Source organism: Cryptomeria japonica, chromosome 6 (genome assembly GCF_030272615.1).
Source record: "Cryptomeria japonica chromosome 6, Sugi_1.0, whole genome shotgun sequence".
NCBI classification, from domain to species: Eukaryota; Viridiplantae; Streptophyta; class Pinopsida; order Cupressales; family Cupressaceae; genus Cryptomeria; species Cryptomeria japonica.
The window spans coordinates 254635370-254653011 of NC_081410.1; the positions used below are offsets into that span (position 1 = coordinate 254635370).

Sequence of the window (17642 nt, forward strand, 5' to 3'; positions counted from 1 at the left end):
ATTTGGTTCCCAGCATAGTTGTAAATTGAGGATTAAGAGCTAATCAAAATAAATCACTTGTTCGCAAATGTTATCAAATATATCAATAAAAGTATTTGTATGTTGATCATATCATCCAAGGTAGAGTTTATTGCAGGCTGCCAACTTGCATATAGTTTATACTTACATTGCTGGCCATATATTAGTGAGCAGGTGATCATATCATCCAAGGTAGAGTTTCTTGCTGGTTGCCCAACTTGAATATAATTTATACTTATATTGCTGGCCATATACTAGTGAGCAGGCCATACAGAAAAAGAAAAGGTGTGGCAGTTGTCTAGGAAGAGATTGCTGCTCACGATAAGAATTTTCAACACATAAAACCAACCACCCAAGGCATACATAGCGAGATATCTTTGGAGGAGATCGCAGCATGGTTAGAAGTTAAAACCTTACTCATCAGTCATTACCAGTAGTATTCTCAATTTTTCCAGTTGTCTCATTACAACAGAAAACCATATCAGTTTTGACAATCTTTGGACACATTTTCCACTCATTATCTATATCGTATAGTCTAATATATTAATCAACAGCGTTGTGTAGAAGATTAGATGCCACTATAGAAAGACATTGCAACTTAGAAGTAAGTACAATTTTTATATAGACTTACTGAAAACCAACTCAGAAATACTGAGAGAGAGGGGGGGGGGGGGGGGGGGTTAATCAGTAATTCAAGGAAATTAAAAATAAGACTCAGAACTGAAACAATCAAAGAGAAGAAACAAAACTTATCTCATGGAAAACCCTTTCGGGTAAAAAAACCACGGCACAAATAACTTCCATTTATGAGGAATGGGCACCAACCCAAGATTACAAAAAGGTGAGCACCAACTCTGGTCTACAGAGGCTCCAACCTCAGACTAAGTTACAGCTCCTACAAAAGCAAAGAGGCACCTACCTCTTACTTAAAAAGAAAACTGAAAAGACAAACTCTCAGACTTCATACATCAAAGTTCAATGTTTACATCAGACTCAACAACATTCTTGTATCAAAATCACCTCGTTTTATATACCTTTTTATCACTGTCACTGTATAAGACTTTCAGCAACCACTCAAAAATATTTACTCTCAGCACACTCCAGAACACATCAGTGATATACATCACACTTCAGATCTGTAATATTAACGTACACACAACCAACAGTCCTTCACAGAGATTAAGATAGTTAACTTCAGCTCTGCAAAACCTTCTAAAAGTGCATACAATATTCAATCACCTACGCATCAACAATGATGCCAATTACATACAGTCATACTCCCTCACTGGTCTGCAGCATTCACACAGCTTTTTCATCCAAATTCTTCAACCTGTGCCTTTTCAAAAAAAATTAAAATTGCTCAGCATCTTAACACGTCAGCACCACACAGTCGCATTTTTGGAACACACAAAGGGAGCGATATTGAATGGACACTACCCAAAAAGAAACGCTCGCTTCACTTTCTATTTCCACAGCAGTGCCCAGTAAAAAATTAATCATCATCTGCCGACATGAAAACGTTGCTGCCATATACTTACAAAACCCGTAGAAGTATCTTTTTAATATCATGCGTTACATCCAAAGATATCAACTTCAGTCCTTTTTCACAAAACAAAGCTGAACACCTTCTGTTAATTCGCTTTCAAAAAAATATATCATATTCTATGCGCTAAAAAAAAAACGTGTTTCGCCATATGTTCAGAAAGAACAAATCACGTTTTCTGAAAACGGACAGTTTCAGATTAAAAAACGAATCATATTTTTTAAAAAGAACACACGCAGCTCCCAACTTCAAAAACAGCTTCATGATCAAATCCTCTGTCAAAATGCAATTCGATACCCAAAAAAAACAGCCGCAGATATCATCATCTTGAATGATTCTTAAAAACAAGAACGGTAGCCAGAACACAACATGATATGCACAGAAATTAATTTTCTTGTGTTCAAAATTCATTGTGTCTGTTAATTCCTACCCAAAAAATAACTTTTTTGAAAAAACCCAAAAGAAGACGACACACTCACTTTCAAACTGAAAGACAATTGCTTTATCTCCACCAACCACAACACATCAGGCAAAACGACTGTCAAACCAGTATATACTACTGCTGTTACCTCCAACAATTTTTAACACACCAAGAAAGAATTCAACACATCTATTCTCTGCAATCTCTGAATAGTTAGATAAGATGAAACGTTAAAAATTAATCACTACTAAAACACGGCTCTGTTAAAAAACGCCACCACAGAGAATATCATACGATTTTCTTTTTAGAAAATCGACTTCTAAAAAAAACGCCACCACAGTATTCTGTGAACAACCTTTGCTATCCAGCAGCCACGTAGCAGTCTCCAAAATCCACTCATAATCAAAAAACGCTGTAAAAGCAACACCACACTGCCAGAAGAACAATCCGAATACCACTGCCAGGTAAGTTTCAGACACAACAAGTGTAGAGAAAAACCTATCAAAAAGACAAGTTCCAGAAACAGCTCGTCTAGAGAAAATCCTATCAGATGATGTAGACTCTGGCATTTTAACAAACCAGACATCAATGACAAGAATCTCAACACTTACCTCTATTTTGATAACCATTGCTTTTTTCCCTACTATAAGATGCTTAAGCGTCAACTACTGGCCAAATGTTTGTTATAATTCCTGAATTTATATACTACTAACAATATTAGAGATTTCTAAGAATGTGGGTTGTATGATAACTCGTTGCTAAAATGTCCCAATGAAACTCAATCAATTCAAAGTGTTTGTGATTATGTCAACAAAATTGTGAGTTAGTCGTAGCTGCTATGAGTATTTAGATCAAAAATATTTAATGAATCATTGTTTGCCAGCTATTTGACAAAATGTCGATCAACTAAAGTCAAAATATTTGAAAGTTTGTTGAAGTATATTATATCTTGGTAGGGACATTACTATGGTATCAAAATTGGTTGTCTTGCCAGCATGTTGAGAAGTTAACAATTTTTTTGCAGCTTGAACCTGTTGCAATGTGATTTTCAGCAGTTATATGACAAAATTTCAGTAGTTGTATGTCAATATTCAGTGGCTACATGTCAGTTTCAGCAGTTTCATGTGTTCAGTTTCAAAGTGATTTATCATTCAAAATATTAATGCAAAGTTTGAAGAGAGAACTTGAACAAATTGTCACCTTTACAGATTTACAAATAGTTAAAGAGTACAGTGGAAGAAATGAAATCAGCATATCTGAATATGATCAAAGATAGAGATGTAGCCACCAAATTTGTAGACAAAGCCTTAAATACATCTAAGGAAATGAAAGTTGATGAGCTCACTTTTGAGCTTAAATCAACGAAGGACTCATTAGAAAGTACCAAAATAGCACTATTGGAGGCAGAAGGTCAGCTTACTGCTACAAAACATTTTAGGGAACCCAAATGGCAATATTGGAGGCAAAAGATCAGCTTGCGCTTGCTGCTACAAAACATTTTAGGGAGTGAGAGAATGAAGAAAGAGCTAAGAGTAATTGATCGGCTTGATAGGCTTCAAGAAGATTCTGATTTAGAGCAGTTTGATGAGATTGCAACTACAAAATTGGGACAGCAAGAAGATTGGTCTGAACAAGAAAATGGAAATAACTTCCAATATGTTGATAACCCACTTTTTGAAATGAATGCAAAATTATCTTTTGTAATCCACTTTCTGTGATAAATGCTGAGACATTTTCTAATTCTAGTAACATAGCTCGTGACAATGACAGGATATGAGATCTAGGTGAAGTTTTCAGACATAAGATAGATGCTATATCAAATACTGAGTGGTTTTCAGCTTGCTCAAGTTTTCAGATCAGCAACTAATGGTGAGCAATTTGATCGTGTTAAGGCAAGGGTTTTGTCATTTTTCTCAAAGTTGTTGTAATGTCCCGTTATTTAATGACTTATAGATAGGGACAATTAACTTGCAAGATCAAATGCAAGAGACTTCTTTCCTCAATTAACCAATAATACTTATAACATATGATGAACAATGTAAGAATACAATGGCTTACACTTGTAATTTGATTGATAATGATAATACAAAAATAATGATTGTTATAACTGAATGCAATTCAATAAAGAAGATTATCTCTGCTGTCTCTGATATGAATGATTGACAAATATGCAAGGACGATCTTAATATCAATATGTGTCACTGCTAGATGATATTAGCCTTCTCTGATATGACAATGGAAAGTATGCCATGCTGGTCGGTAGCTGTCTCTGTTATGACAGTGAGAAGTATGCTATAATATATGTGTTCCTATCGCTTGTAGCAATGGATGATCTACTGTTCCTTATATGAGATGTTTCTGTTTCTGATATATCGTTATAAATATGCAAAAAGATATGATATCGCTTACAGCAATACAGTGCTGTTTCAGATTGGAAGATGTATACTTGCAACAATGGTAGATGATGCTGTTTCTGATTGTTACTTGAACCGCATGCAACTGGTGCTGTTTCTGATATATGCCTCTGATCCGATTATGCACACGATAATGGGCCTTTGGCCTTTGCTCTTATGAGCGATCCAATACTGGACAATAAAACAAAATATATAAACTCTCCACAATGTCCTTTGTGGGAGAAATGATTGTCTTATTATATAACGTATTTGGAATGATAAATCCCTTCGTAAGAGACACATCCCATGTCCTTTAATACTTATCTTTCTTTATACAACTATTAATCGCACCTCTTGGGATATCATTAAGACCTGTACTCTTGACTTATGATGATAACAATTATTGATTCCTTATTAAGTTAATAATTATGGTAACCATTGTCAATAACAATATAAATCGATGTCTATCCCTTCGACGCCAACTAATGATCACTCTTTATAATCTCTTCATGTCATAACTATAGCCTTAAGGATGCTTAATGGTAATCTGAATCATCTATATTCTCAAACACGCCTCCTCATATGGTAGTTGGCTTGGTAGTTGGCTTCATACTACCCAAGACGGGGATATCATTCAATTCCACATAGCTCTGTTTTGTTGCCAATACTATTCCTTAACATTACTTGATATTCATTACTGTTTGTCTAAGTTACCGATTCAGGTACAGATAAGGATACAGAATCTGGTACGGATTCGCGGATTCGGCAAAAAAAATAAAAAATTCCTTGGGTACGGGTATGTCCATATATATATATATCAAAGTTACCCTGAGTTTCCGAGACGGGGACGGCAGGGGACGGCGGGACACGTTTCCGGGACGGCAAATTTTTTTGCCAAATTTGGGGATGGCGGGGGACGGCAAAGGGGACGGCTATATAAAATATAGGAAAAATTTAAAATATATAGGAAAATTTCAAAATTCTAAATGTTCATATGAAAACATGGATAAAGCATGCATACATACATTATATTCATATGAAAACAATAAAACATGGTGGATATAGCATGTGTATGATACTATGAAAAGTTGAAAACATTTTAGAATGTAAATTTTGAACATACAACATTGTTAATACTCAATAGACAATATGCAATTATACATTCATAAATCAGAATTTCAATTCATTCACATTGTCAATATGCATATCAATAGACTCGAAGGTTAAATTTTCCCTACTTCTATCGACGCAGTTTCCCCCCATATTTTTCAACGGGGTTTGGGGGCAGCGCCCCCAAGGTGGGGTTAGGGGGCATTGCCCCTTGCGGGGTCAAGGGGCAGCGCCCCTTGTGCGCTCCTTGTCGTGATACGGGGCAGGGTGGAGGGGCAGCGCCCCGCGAGGCCAAAAAAACTTATTCTTTAATAAAGGCGTTGGGTGTTATTTTTCTATTGACTCGCCGAGTTTGGCAACTTTCTAATCTCTGTGTCAAAATGCCCAAAGGCTACACTGCTGCCATATAGTTTCATTGTCAAAATTATGAATTAAATTAATAAATTTAAAATTTAATTAATGTTATCTTTTAATTTTTTTTATTTTTAATAACAATTTGAATTAATAAGGGGCCTATATTAGAAAATTTAAATAAAAAATTGAAAATACAACTTTTTTAATTTTTTTAATATTTTTTAAGGGCCTTAGATATGGGGGACGTCTGGCCGTCCCCGGGACGGATTGGGGACATCCCAGCCGTCCCCAGCCGCCTCGGGACATACGGACGTCCCCCAGAGCTAGGGCAGGCGTCCCCCCGTTTCGGGGATGTCCCCTCAAAATATAGGGCAATTTGGGGATGGGGGGAAACGTCCCCTGGCCGTCTCCAAGTCCCCGAAACGTCCCCGTGACGGGGAAGGGGGTTTTCAGGTCAGGGACGCGTCCTCAGGTAACTCTGATATATATATATATATATATATGTTCAAACATCAAAATTATAAAATATAATTATATAATTTATAAACTATCACTACCATTATTGATTATTACAATGATACAATCCATACAAATATGTAATATACAATGTGACTTTCCATACATGAAGTAGTGTTGTTTATGCCATAGTACCTTTGTAACTACCAAGTAATTACATGAAGGAAAACATAGACATCAACTTATAAAATCAGGTCCTTGAAGATGATCATGTAGTGCCTTGTGTTTGAACCAAGTTTGTTACATAATTTTTAGAATCTTCACATTAACTGTGGGCAAATTCTGCACAAACGAAGAAAAATTATCATTCCCCCATGATTGATGGGACATATAGAGAATTGAAGTAATCAAAATCTAACAGGTACCACAGGTTGGAATCCATCACAAACTTTTGGAATCTTATAGGCATTAATTCTTAAAATATGGACAGACTGACAGAATGTTGAATAATATTCAGATAGTCGTTCGATTGTTTGTTTCATTGTTGATAGTTGTAAAGAGCATGAAGTACAGTGAGATTACCAACCTTATTCTAGCCATTTGCTGACAAAACGAAGCAGACAAGTGCAATTAATAACCAAGAAGCTTCTGCAATGATAGCCATTTGGTCCGCCCGGGTCCGCCTGGGTTCCCCATGGATTCCTCCCTGGTCCTTCCCAGGTGGATGGGTCCTCTGTGGGTCATGTGTGGCAGGACCCACAGAGAACCCAGCCACCTGGTAAGGACCCGGGAGGAATCCACTGGGAATCGGGATTGGACCAGGACCCAGGCGGAATCCAAATCAGGATCCAGGGCTTTTTGGGAACAATCGATAACTTAGCTGTTTGTTGAGTGCTAGATGACCTTCAGGTTGCAACCTTCCCTTTATCCACCATTTGACAATCTCCCTTCAACCGATATTACCCCTTGTAGTTGCCGTCATTAATATGGGTCGATATTAGTAATGTATTGGTTTTTGTATGGGAGCATAAGATTGTGTGGCTGAAGACAGTGATGTGACTGTAAATAGTCATAGTCTTAATTCAATAACAATCTTCCTTTTGCAGAGACACTATGATGCTAGGCATTAACATGCACAAGGTTACTTAACTCCTGATTATTGTTCTTCCTACATTGGCATGATTCACCATTGGTATCGCTGTTCGCTATGCTTAATCGATGCTTTACATCGATATCCTTACTTTGGCTTCCGTGTTCATGCTTGCCATCCGTATCATTATTTTGTAGTCAAGGCTTTTATGACAAATAACCATGATCGTTCATTCTCTATTTCTGATTGCCGATTATTGTATTTATGGTGAAGCTTTTTCTTTATGGTGTTAATGTCAATTTGAACCTTACTTCCAAATTCATCTCCCTAGGAGACTTCCCGAATTTGTACATGCTCACATGGACTTAATCCAGATTGCCGGGGGACATCACAGTTGTCTTCACATAAAAATATAGGACCTAAGTTTCTCATTGAGACATTTGTTTTCAAGAATAGCAGGATACCTTTTATTCAGAAGTTGCATTTTTCTCAAAGTTGTGTTCACATAAAATTATGGAACCCAAGTTTCTCATCGAGGCAACAGTTTTCAACAATAGCAGGCTACCTTTTATTCAGAAGTTGCAATTGGCTAATTAGGACAGCAACAAGTTTCCTATCATATTGATGTTTATTCAATTTTGTCTCTTAACATCGTGTAATATCCTGTACCCAGATATTTTTAACATACATGCAAATTTTCTGATTTTTCAATCACAGACATTTTGTCAAAGCATTGGTATGCAGCTGGCCAGATTGTGTTTATGCAGTTTTGTTTGAGGAATATGACCATAGCATGAAATCCATAGATTCCAATATTGGAATTTATGTCAAAAACACAAATTTATTGCATCAAATATTGCATTGACAATTCTTCCTTCTACTCTATTCACTGCTGATACAAAGTACATATACTCAGAAAATACATCAGCAATAATATCATTAAATAAATCATCAATATTTTATATTCCAAATGGTTAACCTACTTGAGATTCTTTGAGGTACGTGAGGTGCTTGAACTGCTTGACGTGCTTGAGATGTTTGATGTGCTTGACCTGCTTGAGTAGCTTGCAAGCCTGCTGTTGACTGTTCAATATTCAAATCATTATTGCTAATATATTAAATTGTTTTTACAGCACCTCCTTATGCCTTTCCAACTTGTACCGCAACTTCAAGTGCATTCACAACACTCTTAATAGCTGCGTCTACTTTTCCTTCCCATTTTCTCATATCCTAGACATGATTTGAGAGTCCTAAATGTTGTGAAAGACTCCCAAAAGGCTGTGACAGCTTTTTGATCTCCTCCAAAATGCGAAGTTGGACTGCCAAAAAGATTTTAAGCCTTACCACGAAAACTACGAACCCCTTATTTGCTTTAGAAGTGGTACGTGGGCTACCATAAAGTGTACGGCTGGGCTTTATCCCAGCTGAATAAAGTATTTATTTGATTTCCAATCATACTGTAAACACATTCGTTGATATTTTCTTTTTCTCTTCATCGTCCACATACATCACAATGATTTCTCCTAGTATTTCTCACTCCTTTATCTATCCAAATAAAAAAATTATTATTTGCCTGCAAATCTAAATTAATTCATACCTAGAAACATTGTTGTCAGCAACTCCAAATAAATCCCTATAAATCCGTACCAATCTGCAAACCTGTGAATTCCGGATGAATCCACCACGGTTGGTTGAAATGGGTTTTCGTCCAATCAACCAGAAGAAACCCAAGGGTTTTCGTCCTAGGGCTCACTCAACCAAAAGCCAAAAGCTCTAAAAGCTCTCCAAGAAAAATAGAAAAACGAAGAATAATGCAAATGAGCTCTCAAATCTCCTTTGCACATACTCGAGAAGATTGTTTGCCATGATAACAACTTCTTGTTATATCAGATTAGTGTAGCATAAGCAAGGTGCAGCTACTTCATTGTTGAGTTTTAATCACCAACAAAGTTTGATGGAAATTAGTGGTGAGAAGAGGAATCCTCCATGGAAAAGTATAAATCAAAATTTCAGTCTAAATGTTGTTATCATCATTTTAATCAACCACCACATAATTACATTTGCATTCATAAATGTGGATTGGCAAATTTTCCCCAACAAAGGAGCCTTTTTTGTTGGTGACTGGTGAGAAAGAATTTTCAGCCTTAACATAAGTTCAATCATTACATATTCACATTTCTTGTTTGTGCAAGGAGGTTTTATTTCTACAGCTATTGTTTCATTTCCAAAACCTGATTTTGATAAAATTAGATAATAAGTTGTTGTTTTCAGACTTGAAAAGCTGCAATGTTGATAAAGCAACAAATATGCAAGGATGAGTCCCGACTACAAGGCCATGTTAAGTACCCATGTATAAAACAATCTCTCACAAATGGAGAAAAGGAGAAAACCAAGTGGGACAAAACTCCTCTCCAAAAGAGAAAAAAGAAAACAAGTTTCCCAACACAAAAAATAATCTTATGCAAGGAAGAAGTCCCCTCCAAAATAGAAAGGATAAGTAAGACTATGTAGCTTTCCCCCGAGTAGTCAACTGTGTTGATTGTTGATGCTCAAAATTGGATGTAGAAGATGCTCCACAATCTTCGAACAACGTTTCTCCCCTTGGGAAGAAACAAAATCAAAGTGTATTAAGAACATCTTCCCATTCTTGGAAGGAATATGAGGAAGAAAGTGCAAGATATATGAAATCCCTGAAAACTGTTGATATGTCTCCAAGTCGATGTTGAAAGTTGTCGCTTTCAAATCAGGTGTTCTAAATCACACTAATGAAGATGACAATCCAAAACCTAGTGGAGATGTATGTCGAACAAGATCCAAAGACTCAAGTATTCCCTCTAAAGGTAAGGATGCCTCTTCCAAATGCTGCTCAAAAGTATCCACGATTCCACACTCATGTCAAACTGTGATGAATGATCATGTGTAGAATGAATAAGAGGATCCAAAGATTCCTCCACAACAATTGAACAAGAATCAACTTCATAAAAGAGAAAAAAAATTGTCATAAAGGTGTCTCCCAAGTCTGAAATATAAGACTTTACATATAAACCTGCCCTATCTATCAAGTAGTCATCCAATGCAATTGTATCTGGAATACAATGTATTTCCTACTGCACAGAATCACAAGTAGCCATGAATGTAGCAAAACAAGTACAATTAGAAGCAACGGTAGATGGAGGAGATGAAATGCAAGGCTCAAGAACTAAATCACGTGAGAATACCCAAGTTAAAGTTTAACAAATGTTCTCAAAATCAAAGTTCACACTAGGAGTGTGATCAACAACCAAAGGATCAAAACCATCATCAGGTGCAAAGTCTGAAAAACGTGTATAACCAAGATGCATGATCAACCACCCAATTGCAATTAACTCTTTGCTTCCCAAATCTCGAATGATAACTAAATCAAGTGTGAGCTCCATAGTCTTCCCTACTCCACCATGGGTGATTTGATGAATGGAGAGAAGATTGTTTGATAAATGAGGTACACACAAAACATCATTGAAAGTGCGATCCCCAATATCAACAAGACCTTTCCCAATTACATCCATGTAAGTGTTGTTGCCCATCAAAATAGGTGGAATAAAACAAGGCTCAAAAGAAGAGAACATAGACTGTGTGGAAGCCATATGGTGTGAAGCTCCAGAATCTAGAAGCCATCTCCTTGACTCAAGACCCATAGAAGCACAAAGAGCTTTAACTTTGTTTTTCATTGATTCATAAGCAAAACCTGCATAACCTTTTTCCTTAGTAGATACTAACTATTTTGAATGGGAAGTAGCTAACTCAGACATTCTAGAAGGTAGATCAATGTTGTTCCTCTTAAGAAGATGTTTCAGTTCATCAATACCCTTCTTATAACAAGAATGTTCTTCATGTCTAGTTCTCTTGCAATATGTAAAAGTAGGCTTCTCCTTCTTAGATGAGTCTTCTTTTGAGGATGATTTATTTTGTGTGGCTTTTCCTTTGATTTCTTTTGTTTCTTGTCAAATTGTCCTAACTCTTTCTATCCCTTAGGCTAACTAGCCAATAAAGCCTAATTTTGTGATGGCTCTATGAGACCTATAGAAAGAAGCTTTTGTAGTTCATGTATTAACATCTTAGAAAAAGATGCAAATGAAGGCTTAATATAAGTTGATCCCATAGTTAGCCTATGGGTGTGAAAGCTATAAACAAACGAGGCATATTCAAGAGCAAGTTTGTTCAATACATTATAGAGTAACTAAATCTCCTTTTTCTCAATGCCACATTCTTTGCATTGTGCTCTCAAACCATTAACCTTAGTTATATAATCCTGGATGTTGTCAAAGTTCTTTGGATCAAGGCTCAACAAATCATTAGCAATTTGATAGCCTCTAACTTCATTTGTTGTACCATACAATGTTTTTAACTTTTCCCAAGCATCATCTAAATTTTCAAATTCTTCAATCTGAAACATAAGATCGAGGGAAACAAAACTACAAAGACATCCAAAAGCTTTTGTTTGTTCAAGCATCCATTTTATGTTTTTTTATCATCTGTAGGTTCGGCTACCTTTTGCTCAACATATGGAGTATGGCCTATGAGTGTGAAAGCTAGAAACAAAAGATGCATATTCAAGAGCAAGTTTGTTCAATACATTATAGAATAACTAAATCCCCTTTTTCTCAATGCCACATTCTTTGCATTGTGCTCTCAAATCATTGACCTTAGTTATATAATACTGGATGTTGTCAAAGTTCTTTGGATCAATGCTCATCAAATCATTAGCAATCTAATAGCCTCTAACTTCATCTGTTGTACCATACAAAGTTTTTAACTTTTTCCAATCATCGATTAAATTTTCAAATTCTTCAATCCGAAACACAAGATAGAGGGAAACAAAACTACGAAGACATCCAAAAGCTATTGTTTGTTGAAGCATCCATTTTATGTTTTTCTTATCATCTATAGGTTCAACTACCTTTTGCTCAACATATGGAGCATATCCAAGTTGCATAGTTATAAGTTGTTAGCAAAGGAACCTTAGAATGATCCATGTGTGGGAAAAGAATAGTGCAAGTAAACAGATCAAAACACACACACACACACCAAGAGAGACCCCCCCTTTTTTACTCAGTAAGAATCCCCCCTAACAAAAAATATTTGGCATCAATGCATTTACAATGCTAGAATTGTTTTCCATAGTTTTAAAATGTCAAAAAATGGACTCAAATACCAAAAGTACATTAAAATCTTAGAATGAGAACCTCAAACTAGCACCAATATGTAGTGCGTAGAAAAATATCCACTTTCAAAAAACTAATCACCTCAATCCAAGGTCATATGTGAAAGTTATAGTTGCTTGAATGTAATATACCCACAATTTTTTTCAATTTTTTTCTAGTTACAATCACAACAAGAACCCGTTAAGGTTAGGAAATCAAGATACAATAATGGTGAAATTGTAACCCTTCCACTTTTTGATCACCAAGTGCCCAATATGGGAAGGTGAGAGCATACAATGTTGAGGGGATCTTTAGCTTCAAATAACTAGACATAATACAATGCTTGGGTGGCAAGCCAGCCCCTTCCACTTTTCAGCGAGATATGGAGAATATTAAAAATCATTTGGCAGTAAACCAGCCAAGGATGATGCAAGAAACTGAAGAACGATCACTCTACCGCTTATGCAACGGGAGGACTAGAAATGAAATAGCAATCAACTCCACCGCTTATTCAGCGGGAGGACTGAAAATGAGATACAATCAACTCAACCGCTTATTTAGTGGGAGGACAGAATTACAATAGATAAGAAGGCGGCAAGCTAGCCTCTTCCACTTATGTAGTGGGCCAAAGAACAACAATCCAAGTATATTGCTGTTAGTACTACTAATCAACTTTACAATGCAAACATGGATTACAAAATTACTAGAATCACTGTCCAAACTAGGCGACAAGGCCAGCCTCTTCCAGATCAAAGAAATTGTTGTTAGTACTACTACCAGCATTACAATATGAATCATAGAAGATAAGAATGAAGAACCAACAGCTGCAAACAATTACCAACCTCACTTTCTCTCCACACAAAAGAACCCACACACCCAATAACCAACTCCACACAAAAGAACCCACACCCAATAACCAACTCCACACAAGAAGACACTCCAAAACAGAAAATCTCTAAATCTGATGTACTCCCAACACGCTGAAAACACACAGACCAGCAAGCTAAGAACTCACTAATTTACTCGTAACTCTTTCCACAGTCATCAGAATCACCTCCAAACAAATGCAAATGAGAGATACAATGATGGCAATAAGGATGGAAATGAAAGACATAAACTAAAAATGCCCAAACCCATGGCACGCAACCCAAAGCACTCCCAGCATAAAGCGTTTACAGCAGAAAACTTCGACTTGCATAATAAAATGCAATACTCCAAGAAATACCCAAAACAAATAGACATTTGAGCAGGAAGATATGACTGAAAATCACCTACAGCCACTCCAAAAACCAGCAAACTAGAAACACACCCAACACACCAAAAACTGAAAATCTCCCAATCACTTTGATCAGCACAATCTATCTCTCTGGATGAAAGATAGTCCCAAATAATCAGCTAGGCACTGTCTTCCAAGTACGAAACTGATGGTTGCTAGGAAGCTCTCAACTTCAAAGCTCAACTCTGGCACCAATTTGGCAGCACTTCATTACAAATATTCATGGATACCCCAAAACAAGAGCCCAACACTCTTATTTATAGACACCCAAGGAAATGGAAAAAAAATGGATTTAAGTTGGATATAGCAATTCTATGATGCTTCTGCTTCGAATGAACTGAAAATAAAGGGGAAAGGGTTAGAAGGATCTAAATCTATTCCTAAGGGCAGTGATATCAGCAGGTAATTCTTTAGTGGACAAATTCCAAATAAACCAAGCTTTGCTTCACCAAAATTAACTACAACTCCGCAAGAACCAGTGCAATTTTCTGAGGATGTTGAAGGATTTTCACATTGAAAAAGTGCATTTGAATGCCCAACACGGCACAATCCAAATGACTATTCACAATCGAACTTGGCACAAATTTGGTGGCTCAGGCTAGCTTTACATTGCAACTTATAATCAACAAGATGCAAAAAGTATGAACCATGGAAATTCATCAAACACTATTACATTCTCCATTGAAATCAAAGCACTATACTACTTCTACTCTAAGTGAGGAAGGCAAAACCATGCAAGTTTTGAAAAATAACTTAGGTGGACACCATCAGAGAACAATGTTTCACTGTTATTATCTCAAAACTTATCGCAACAATTTCATAAAAATCTCCCCCTTCTACAAATGAGGGGGTCACCCCTTTATATAGGCTTCAGGCCTTGGCTACATGGAAAACCCTAATTCCCTGAAAGATTCTCTACACATGATGCAACAAGGTGGGAATCAACAATAAATGCCCATTATGCCCATATACAATTAATTACAATCTTGCCAAAAATGGCACCCATAAAACATTAATTAACCATTACATTCAAAAAGTGCCCACTATGCAATGAATGCACCCTCATGCAAAAGATCGCCCATTGTGCAATAAAGGTTCCTCCATTCAAAACTGCTCACACTGCCATAAATGCCCATCATCCCCCATGCAACAGCTGCATACAAAAGAATCAGTCATAATGCCTTAAAAGTGCTGGCTACATGCAAAAAGATGATCCACTGTCTTAGCATGCGTTGACCTAGCCGCCACTTGGTGAGAAACCCCTGTAGAGATAAAATTTAATCCCGGAAGAATTTTCCTAAAATTTTGAATTTACCCTGTCTTGGAGGAGATTTTCCATTAAATTTTAACATCTCCTATTTTTTAGGGATTTTTTCAATTTTGAGTTGCAGGGTCTAGGAGAGAAAATTCACTTGCCTAGCCGGATCTGAAAAAAGTTTGAAATTCAGACGAATTTTCATGCCTAAAATGGAATTTTTTTAAAAATTTCTCCGAGGAAGTTTTCTTTTCAACTTATCCTTGACTCCAATTTTCTTGTCATGGAATTCATCTTTCTTCCTTGGGTGTTGGAACTCACTTGTGGAGGAATTTTGATTTGATTGACTTTCCTTGTCATCTCCTTTTGGGGGCTACACATCTAACTTGGGCGCCATTTGAATATGGTGAAGGAATTTTAACAGTTTTAACTTTTCCTTGTAACCTCCTACTTAGCGCCCCATACTTGACCTTGGGCGTTGAATCACTCTCATGGAGGAATTTTCATCTTTTTAGGTTTTTCCATGGTGCCTTGGTTTTGGCGCCCCTCAACCATCTTGGGCGTAATTTTGACTTGGTGGAAGAAAATTATGTCTTGGAGAAATTCTATCATATCCCTGTTTGAGTGCTCACTTCATACCCTAAGCGCCATTTCACCTTCATGGAGGAATTTTATCTTTGCTCACATTTTCCTTGGCCTCTTGGTTTTGGCGCCCTACCCCTGACTTGGGCGCCATTTTCATAACATGGTGGAATTTTGAAATTTTAGCATTTTCCATTGCTCCTCTATTTTGGCGCCCCATGCTTGACTTGGGGGCTAAAACACCATAGTGAAGGATTTTTCAACTTTTTGACTTTTCCTTAGTGCCTTGGATTTGGCGCCCATACTTGCACCTTGGCGCTAAAACACATGGGTGATGGAATTTTCATTTTTGCCAACATTCCTTGGCATCCACATCCTAGCGCCCACACTTGCATTTGGGCGCCCAAAACATATGAGCAAGGAATTTGGGGGGGTGGAGGAAATTCCTCCATCACCCCACTTTAGCACCCTACTTTTGGGCTAAGCGCCATTTCCTTATGTCCAAGGAATGATGGATTTTTTCCATTTGGATGCCTTTCAGACTTCATCAAAATTATGCTAAACTACCAGATTGGGATATCATGTGTGGAATTGAAGTGCTTTGTCTTGCCAAACTTAGAAGATTTTTCAAGTTTTCCACTTCTGGGATGGGCATCCATACTTAGCCATTTTTTTTTTTTTTGATCCATTAGCCTGCTTTTTCCAACTTGCTGGATTTAGACGATTCTTAAGGAATGTCCAGTCTTCAGTGTCTGCCTGTGAAGAGCTTGCCAAAATGGACTTTCCCAAAATAGTAAGTGTTTCAAAATGTTAGGATCAAGGCAAAACAGGTCAAGAAAGCACTTACTAAAAATAGAAATTGCTGAAAATAGTAAGTTGATTTTTTGGCAAAATTAGACCAATCTAGGAGGCAGTGAAATCCCTAAAAATAGAATGTTGCTCAAAATTCGCTCAAATTTCACGGGTAGGTTCCTTAGAGGGTCCTGATTACAATGCAACGCTTAGTTTTTCCAAAACCCTAAAGGAAAAGCCTCAAATCCAAGTCTAAAGGATGAAACCCTAAAACAAACAAAACAGGCTCCAGACTTGGCCAAAATTGCTCAAACGAGCTGCAGATTTGATCAAATTGACCTCCAAACACCTGCAAAACGAGGACACTGACGAGACTACCGCGAAAAGACCCGACAAACCAAAGCCAAAAGACCAAGAGGACCTAAAAAGTAGGGGGTCCTCATTTGCAATGGGGCGATGTGTGAAAATGTCACAACAAGTCCTAGGATGAACCAAGGCGAATTCAAGTAAAGAATTAGAGGAACCTTGGCGAACCCATCCATTTTTTTGCCTTTTTTTAATTTTGCTTTCCTTTTTACTAAAATATTCTACCTTTGACATTTCCTCTTAAGAAATTATAAAAATGATGTACACCATGAAGATCTATGTATTTTTGAAGGTCTTCATTTGAGCATTATGGTGGGGCTTTATCACCCAACCCTGCCCTATACTGCGACAAGGAATGTGACAAGGGCGTTACCCTCAAACACTGTCCCTAGACCTCCATGGAGTTGTGGGAGATGGAGCCAAAATAAATCACTTGGATCATCCACTTTCCAACATGTTACACTCGAGTCTAAAAGTGAGTAATAGGGTGAAGCTAATCACTTAGAGATTTTCTTGACTTTGGAGGAACACAAAAGAATGAAATCATGAAATTCTATTTCCTATTAGAAATTTTCATCAACTTTGTTGCCCTAGAAAAGTGTGGAATTATTGGTTTCCCACTAACAACTTACTCTAAAAAATACATTCAAAACATGTTGTGAGAAATCAGTCTACTCATTGGTTCACTCAAGTGTAGACTTACGGCAAGAAAAGGATATATCAATTTACATTGGAAGACAATAACAAATTCAGTTATGCATGTGAAAGCTTGTAAACTATTATTATTAAATGGGGTGTAGAAATGA

At 37.0% G+C, this 17642-nt stretch overlaps 1 protein-coding gene across 4 annotated transcripts in view; it reads right to left on the bottom strand.

The window, feature by feature from the left end:
• The window catches only part of LOC131037351 (uncharacterized), a 241535-nt gene that overhangs the window by 155232 nt on the left and 68661 nt on the right, over positions 1-17642 (bottom strand). The window lies entirely within an intron of this gene.